The following is a 9,116-nucleotide window of genomic DNA, read 5'->3' as shown; positions in this document are numbered from 1 at the left end:
TAAGTCTATGTGGTGGATATCTGTTGTTTGTATTTACTCAGCATTCCTTCCTCTCTGCTTCTAGCAATAGCTCTCTTCTTCCTTTGATTTTTCTGCCCCTACTTCACTGTCCTTCTGATATAGTCCTGATGAAACAGGCAATCAATCTCCCCTACTCTTCAGGGCAAAGCACCTAACCTGCAATGGATTTATCATATCATAATATGAAACCCAGTGGGAGTTTCAAAGGGTAGGCATGAGAACCAGACAGGAGACATAAGACTTTCCTTGGAATTTTCCAAAGCAGAAAAGTAGTGTTTCTCTCTCTCTCTCTCTTCTCTCTCTCTCTCTCTCTCTCTCTCTCTCTCTCTCTCTCTCTCTCTCTGTAAGGATGTAACCTCAGAGCAGTTAGAAGCCATGTTTTGTCTCTACCAAATAGAAGACTCTTAGAGAATGAGGAAACACAAGAGAGAAGTTGAGATGAAAGAAGAGATGGAGAACCTAGAGAGTATTTGAGTCCCTGGATCCATTTGCATCTGAAATCTGTCCTGACCTTCCCAATTACATAAATCAGTCAACTGCATTCTCCTGTTAAGTTTATTCAACTTGGGTTTCTGTCACTTGCAAAAAAGCGTTGTAACAAAAGCTGGGTGTCAGATAAATATACAGATTCCCATAGCATTCATTTTTTTCTTTTTTGAGGTATCTTTTGAAGTATTATAAAATAGCCCCTCTCTTTTTGTTTCATTTTCCAGCTTTTTATTTTTTAATTTTTAATATTTTTTAGTTGTTGATGGACCTTTATGTTATCTATTTGTATGTGGTGTTGAGAATCCAACCCAGTGCCTCACATGTGCTAGGTAAGCACTCTACCACTGAGCCACAACCCCAGCCCTCATTTTCCAGCTTTATTATAAAATTTTTCAATCATTCAGAAAATATCAAAGTGAACGTCAGTATACCCAATACCCTTTTACAGTTATCATTCTATTATTATATTCCAATAGATTTCTCTTTTTCTGGTATAACAGAAACAAAACCAGAAATATTATCTCCCATTCACAACAGTGATATGTGAAACACCAACGGCACAAATAAAGTCGCAACGAAATTCTCCTTCTAGACAAAGGAGTAGAAAGGAGCAACCTAGCAACACAGAATTCTAATTTTAATTGATCTACTGAAGCCAAGTACCAGGGAAATAATTCACCAATGCCTGCAATGGCCTAGTGGGGAGCCTAGATTTTCACTCTTGGCAGTCTCTAATGAGACTACCGTTTGTGTCCCCCCAACCCTGGACTTTCACCCTTGGCAATCCATAATGAGACTCCCATTTGTGTTCCCCCAACTCCTCAGTGGAGACCACTTAGTGAGCCTGATGCCCCTCCCCCTCCTGGGGTGGTGTCAGAGAACTTTCATTACTTCTGCCCCCACCCCACAATAACAGAGTCCACCCCTCCTCAGTAATGCCAGCTTAGGAACTGTGCCAGTCAGCACAGAACAACCTTGGCTTACTAGTCGACTTGCCATAGACTCTTGGAAGTATATTGCTATTAAATCTTTTTGAGTTTTTATTTTATGCTTTTGTTGCCAAGCTGCGGAGCCAACTGGTTATTCCCCTGCGAGGATTGGTCAGATCTTCTGTCAATCATCTAAAAGTCTGTTAACTGGTCGGCTTCTGTGGGCGGGACTAGAACAAAGGGCATTAGGTATTAGCTTCTTGTTGGAAGGTCTCTTCAAACCTCTGGTTTAATTGAAGGGATCGGACGTTAGATGGAACAAAACAACAAATTCCTGCGGTGAGAGTGAGCCAAACCACCTTTCTGAGATTGTGAAATGTGGGGAGGGTTATCATTTAGAAACTTCCTGAAGGTAGGCCTGGTTTGGGGCCACAAAACTAAGGGAAGCTGTGTTATTCTCATGTTCTCTTTGTTGTACTACATTTCATTGTTCCCAAATATTTAGAAGAGGTATGTTAAAAAATATAGGTTTTACTCACCTGTAATGTGAAGGGAAAAGCATATTAGAATCGATTGTAATTACTTATGGCGGGAACTACCCAATAAAGTGATCACAGAAGGCCCCTTAACCATGGTACTGTGACTTTGGCATAAAACAAATTTGGAGACCTGGTTCAGCTTTCATATGAGATGATATTTTAGATAACACTTTGGGGGAAGTCAATTTGTTTGTTTGTTTGGTGTTTTGGGCATTAAAACCATTGGGGGCTCAAGCCATTGTAATTTGAAATATCATTTCAGGCTTCTGACTTAGATGTTAGTCTGAACAATGTATTTTCTTTCCCTGATTAGCTTCAAATGGAAGATGAAAAATATAGGAATAGTGCTGGGGGTGGTGGCGTCCGCCTTTAATCCCAACGGCTCAGGAAACTAAGGCATAGGAAACTAAGCCCCCAGCCTCAGTAATTTAGCGAGGTCCCTAAGTAACTCATTGAGACCCTGTCTCTAAATAAAATGTAAAAATGGCTGGGGATCTGGCTCAGTGGTTAAGCGCCCCTGTGTATGAACAATCCCCAGTGGTTAAGAAAAAAAAAAAAAACAAAAAACACGCCGGTTGTGGTGGCGCAAGCTTCCAACGGCTCAGTAGGCTGAGTCTGGAGGATCCTGAGTACAAAGCCTTCCTTAGCAACTGAAGAGGCGCTTAGCAAATCAGTAAGACCCTGTCTCTAAATAAAATGTAAAAAGGGATGGGGTTGTTGCTCAGGGATTCAGCGTCCCTAGGTACAATCCCCAGTACTAAAAACAAACAAACAAACAAACAAATAACAACAACAACAAAAACCCGCGGGTTGCTACGCGCACGCTCCCAACGGCTCCGGAGGCTGAGGCTGGAGGATCCGGAGTACAAAGCCAACCTTAGCAACTGGGGAGGCGCTTAGCAACTCAGCGAGAGTGTCTCTAAATAAAATGTAAAAAGGGATGGGGATATGGCTCAGTGGTTAAGCGTGCCAGGGCTCAATCCACAGTACTAAACAAACAAGAAACAAAAACAAAACCAAACAAAAAACCGCCAGTTGCTGTGGCACAAGCTCTCAATGGCTTAGTGAGGCTGAGGCAGGAGGATGGTGAGTTCCAGCCAGCCTTAGCAACAGCGAGGCGCTTAGCAACGATGAGAATGTAAAAAAGGGCTGGGGATGTGGCTCAGTGGTTGAGTGCCCCTGAGTTCAATCCCTGGCACCAAAACAAACATGGCAGTATAATTAGAAGGGGTAAAAGAGAGGAGTGTGATTAGCAATCAGTTGGTTCCGAAATTAGTCAATGAATCCATAAAATCATTTAGATATGTGGGAGAGGATTGCTCCAAAAGTGAATTCTCTGTTTTCTAACATAGCCCTAAAAGATAGAAGATGTCTCACTCCTCTGAATCAGGAGAAATGAATGAGGATCGGGCACCCTCAGAAGGCAATGGTGAGTAAATTGGCTAGTAAAGCTTAGAGTTAAATGTAAATAATTGTTGACAGTAGGTTTAGGAAGCATAAGTAAATTATAAAGAAATTATACCTAAGAAGATCAAGCACAGTAAAACAAACATAGCAAGGTGGAAGTAAATTTCTCCAGAAAAATTTGGCATGAGGCAATGGTGGTCAAGAGGGCACTTCTTGTTTTACAATGAGTTATTCTTGTTTTACAGTGAGAATCAAGTCATGTAACATTTTGGCAAACTCAAGTTTGATAAAATTTAGTGTTGCTAAGGGCGTGGAGCAATAAACATTCATTCAGAAGATGAGATTACATATTGGGACTATATTTCTAACAGGTGTCATGGCAGTCAAAATTTTAAATATATCTTTCCCTCAAATAAATTCTACTATTTTGAATATAGGCTCAGAAATACTTTTGTACATGCACATAGATAGATGTTGCAGGATATTCATTGCAGCATGTTTATAGTCACAGAATATTGGAAATAACCAAATATCCCCCAATAGAGGAATGATAAAATAAAATGTGGTATATCTTTACTATGAAATAATATGCAGCCCTTAAAAAGAATGAGGTTGATCTCTATACACTGTTGTAGAAATATCTTCAATTTCTATTAAGTGAAAAAAGCAAATGATATAGCTATATATATAGTAATGATACCATTTTTGTCTAAAAATACCAAAGCTTCCTGTTTGTGTGTGAATACATGTGTATACACACACATATATGCACATGTATATAAATGCCATAGATGGTGAAGGAAATGCACCAAATTTAACAGGGAAAGGACGCTTATGCTTTTTATCCTATATTCTACTATATTGCTTTTCTTTTTTTTTTTTTTTTTTGTAGTGGGGATTGAACCCAGGGTGCTTAACCACTGAGCCACATCCACATCCCTTTTTATATTTTATTTTGAGACAGGATCTCATCTCATTAAGTTGGTTAGGGCCTCACTAAGCTGCTGAGGCTGACCCCAAACTTGTGATGCTACTGCCTTAGCCTCCTGAGTCACTGAGATTACAGGTGTCCACCACCATGTCTAGCTTTGATTTTTTTTCTTACAAGAAGAATGTTTATGTATCATTTGTACAAGTAAACAAAAGTGAAAGGTATGTACTATGTAGAAAGTATATACTATGTAGCACTTTCCAAACACAATTAAAAGGGAAAGTCAGTTCAGCAAAATTAAAGAAAAGGGAAAAAGAAACAATAAAATGCGATAGACTTTTAGACTTTTTTAGTGATAATTTCTTAAAAAGTGATTGGATAGGGCTGGGGATGTGGCTCAAACGGTAGCGTGCTCACCTGGCATGCATGCAACCCGGGTTCGATCCTCAGCACCACATACAAACAAAGATGTTGTGTCTGCCAAAAACTAAAAAATATTAAAAATTCTCTCTCTCTCTCTCTCTCTCTCTCTCTCTCTCTCATCTCTCTCTCTCTCTCATCTCTCTCTCATCTCTCTCTCAAAAAAAATTTGAGATAGAGTCTCACTAAGTTGCCCAGGCTGACCTTGACCTTGAGATCCTCTTGCCTCAGTGGCTGGGATCATAGACATGCACCACAGCTCCAGATTATAAAAATGTCTTTGATCAGCAAACCAGTAATTGAGGATTATTTTTGAAGAATAGGTTTAGTTTGGGAGCCAGGAGTGAGAGGAGAAGAGATGATACTTTACTTTGTAGTCAAAAGTTTGTTGAGATCTGGACATTGCTAAATGTACATATATTCATAGTATTCCCTTCCCTGTTAGAAGCCCTTTAGTGATTACTTAGGACCTACTGGATAGAACACAAACTCGAGGATGGCATTTGATCTGAACCCCACCTGCTTCTGTCTTCATCTCCCACTGTTTGTACAGGCCTACTGCACATCAGTCACCCAGGATGGTAATGTTTATGTATGCCTAAATGGTACATGATCTTTCTCATGCATCTATGTCTTTGCATACACTATTTTCCTTTTGATATATTTCCAGATATCACCATCTTGATGCTACAAATTGATTTTGGATTTATATGATATGATTAATATACATATTACAACAACACTAAACCCCCATTATGTGGACCATAGAAAGTCCATTCTTCACCAGGTTGGGGAATATGCCCCTCCTCCCTGAGTAATTTTATGGAATGTACAAAATAATCTTTTAAAAAAATTTTTTAGTTGTAGATGGACACAATACTTTTATTTATTCATTTACATTTGGTGCTAAGGAGTAAACCCAGTGCCTCACACATGGCAGGCAAGCGCTCTACCACTGAGCTACAACCCAACCCCTATAAGACAATCTTTTTTTCTTTTTTTTTTTTTTTTTTTTTTTGGTGGTGCTGGGGATTGAACCCAGGGCCTTTTGCATTCAGGGATACAAGACAATCTTAAATGTTCCAAAAATCAGCACTAGTTGTCATTTGCTTTCTCTGTCAGTTATTTTCTCCAACCATCAACATGTTCTAGCCATCAACAGGTTGCAACTTGCTTTGAAAATCTTTAAGTAATTTTAATACATATAAAAGAACATGTATTGTGTATAGTTTATTAAGAATAATCAAATGATAGGGCTGGGGTTGTTGCTCAGTGGTAGAGTGCTCACCTAGCATGTGCGAGGCCCTGGGTTTGATCCTCAGCACCATATAAAAATAAAAGGTATTGTGTTCACCTAAAATTAAAAATATACATATATATTTTAAAAGTTATAAAATTATATTTATATTGTGATTTGCTTTTTTCATATAACATTTGCTCTGAACTTATAGCTTATAGCTACACTCCATTTATCTTTCAATGCTGCATAGTATTTCTTTGTATGATTATCAACGAATATTATCTTGCCATCCTTTGATGTCTATATTATTGATAGTAGAGATTAGGAATAGAAATTCTTAACATATTTTAGTTTTCTTTCTCCTTTGTCCACACACAACTAAACATTTTCCAAATCTTTCTTTTTTAGCACTTAGTATATTCAAGTGCAAAGATCAGCAATTTTCTTTCCTGTAAAGGACTAGATAGAAATATTTTTGGCTCTGCGGGGTATATTTGATCTCCATTAAAACTCTGAACTTGGGGCTGGGATTGTGGCTCAGCGGTAGAGCGCTCTCCTAGCACGGTGGGACCCAGGTTCAATCCTTAGCACCACATAAAAATAAAGGCATTGTGTTGTGTCCATCTACACCTAATAAATAAATATTAAAAAAAAAACAACTCTGAACTCTGTTGTTTTAGCACAAAAGCAACCACAGAAAATATGTACATGAGGGGGTTGGGGATATAGTTCAGTTGGTAGAGTGCTTTCCTTATATGCACAAAGCCCTGGTTTCAATCCCCAGCACCACAAAAAAAAATATGTACATGAATGAATATGGCAATATTCCAATAAAACTTTACACAAACAGGCTGGGATTGGTCCATGGGCTATAGTTTCCCCACCATTGTCTAGTTCATGTAAATTCGTATTATGGTCATATTATCATCCTTGTCTTAATTTCCCATGTTTCAGCACCTCTTCCCTTTTGTGGGTCTCAGCAATTTCTTTTTTTTTTTCTTTCAGAATACCTTTATTTTATTTATTTTTATGTGGTGCTGAGGATTGAACCCAGTGCCTCAGGTATGCTAGGCAAATGTTTTGCCACTGAGCTACAGCCCTAGCCTGGGTCTCAGCTATTTCTATGGCTGAGCCCAACCTTAAGTCTATTTCTTAAACCAGTATGGCTCAAGGCAGGAAGTATTATCAATAGCCACAGCTCCAACAGCAAATATGATATGAGTAATATTTGGTACTAAGAGGCCTAGGAATTGATGTATAAGATTTGAGACTTGGATGCTTTCTTTTTTAAAAAAATTTTTTTTTGTAGTTGTGTATAGTCAGCATGCCTTTATTTTATTTGTTTATTTTTATGTGATGCTAAGGATGAAACCCAAAGCCTCAACATATGCTAGGCAAGCACTCTGTCACTAAGTTACAGCCCCAGCCCTTGGATGCTTTCTTTTTTTTTTTGGGGGGGGGGGTACCAGTGATTGAACTTAGGGGCACTCCATCACTCACTGAGCCACATCCCCAGCCCTATTCTGTATTTTATTTACAGACAGGGTTTCACTGAGTTGCTTAGCCCTTCGCTTTTGCTGAGACTGGCTTTGAACTCGCAATCTGTCTGGATACTTTCTTTATTTTCCTCTTTAGCTTTCCAGAGTCTGGTTAGGACTGAAGCCATGTCCTAATAAACTGGTCTCCTTACAATTTCCTGAATATGACTCTTTTACCCTTAGGACTTAAATGCACTCCCTGTCTTCCTTCTTTGTGCTCTAGGCTCCATTTCACTTTCCTAGCCTTCTAATTCCTGCCCACCCTCCAGGCTTTAAATTGAATTTCTTTTTCTGGAAGTAATTCTTAACTCCCTTCCCTTCCTCTTTTCTGCCCCACCCTCTCTACTAGGCTGGGCCAGGTGTCCTCCTTTATGTTCCCATAGTAGCCTTTATTACTCTGTCTTGTAATTGTCTGCCTCACCCACTAAGCCAATTGAGAACCATTGAGGTCAAGGGTTGTCTCTATATGCTCAGCGACTGGATCATAACGGGTCTTTAGGCAAGGTTTGTTCAGTGTTTGCCTGGATTTAGCCAGGAGAAGGAGCTGCTTTCTATGTCCTGTGAAGATCAGCCACGGAATGGACTGATACTCTAGAAACTGATACTCCAAAATGCTCCTCTATCCTGAAATGTGCATTGCCTGCTACTTTGTCCTGCCTTCTAGATGATGGCCTGAACTTCATCTAAGCTTGATTTCCTTTTGGGCCTTGTGATTTGGCTCATCTCAATAAAGGATTTACTTTATTCCTCATTTTTGTTCTCCTGGTGAGTGGGGCTCTGAATGCCTTTTCCTAACTTTCTGCCACTTAAGACTGTTATATGACATGTCTTATTAAATTGTAAGCTATGAAAGGCACTATATTTGAAGTTAGTGAATAACTGGATTTAAGTCTGTACATTGCTTTGTGACTTTGGTAAATAATTTGTGTGTCCTTTGCTGAACCTGTTTCTCATCTGTAAAATGGGGATGATACTTCACCTATCTCATGTGTTACTATGAGGATAAAATAAAATTGTATGTGAAAGTGCTTTGAAAAACTAACATCAACTACCAATGGAATTTTGTATTGGTTCAGTATTTCCTCATGGCATCTAGCACCATGCCTTGCTGAGAGTACTTGCTCAATACATTTTTGTTGAATGACTAAATGAATTGGCAAGAGAAATAATGCTGTTTGTAGGAATAAAGGGCATTTAACAGAATCAGGAAAAATAGATAACTTGGTAATGGAAACTTCCATATGGTGAGTGGTAATTCAGAAGGTGGGCATTTATCAGAGAGCTCTAAACCTATATTCCTAATGTCTACTCTTTGCTTTACTTATGAAAAATATGTAAAATTTACTTTAACATAATTTTGGCAGTTGAGATAAGCTGTCAGACTTGACTAGACCTTTAAGTATATACTCATTACAGAGTAGGCTTGGCACTAGGCAGTAATACTGTGAGGTTAGCAAAATGGACTCTCAGAAATCCTTCCTTCCTTGTAGGTAATCTTACTTTTCCCCACTCCCCATTGCAGCCCCTTCTACTAGGGTTTACCTTCAGGCACTTAGGACTGTTTTTCTAAGGGGGTCTCACAAAATTGCCAAAGATGACCTT

This window comes from Callospermophilus lateralis, chromosome X (genome assembly GCF_048772815.1).
Source record: "Callospermophilus lateralis isolate mCalLat2 chromosome X, mCalLat2.hap1, whole genome shotgun sequence".
NCBI classification, from domain to species: Eukaryota; Metazoa; Chordata; class Mammalia; order Rodentia; family Sciuridae; genus Callospermophilus; species Callospermophilus lateralis.
This window is presented reverse-complemented; position numbering follows the sequence as displayed.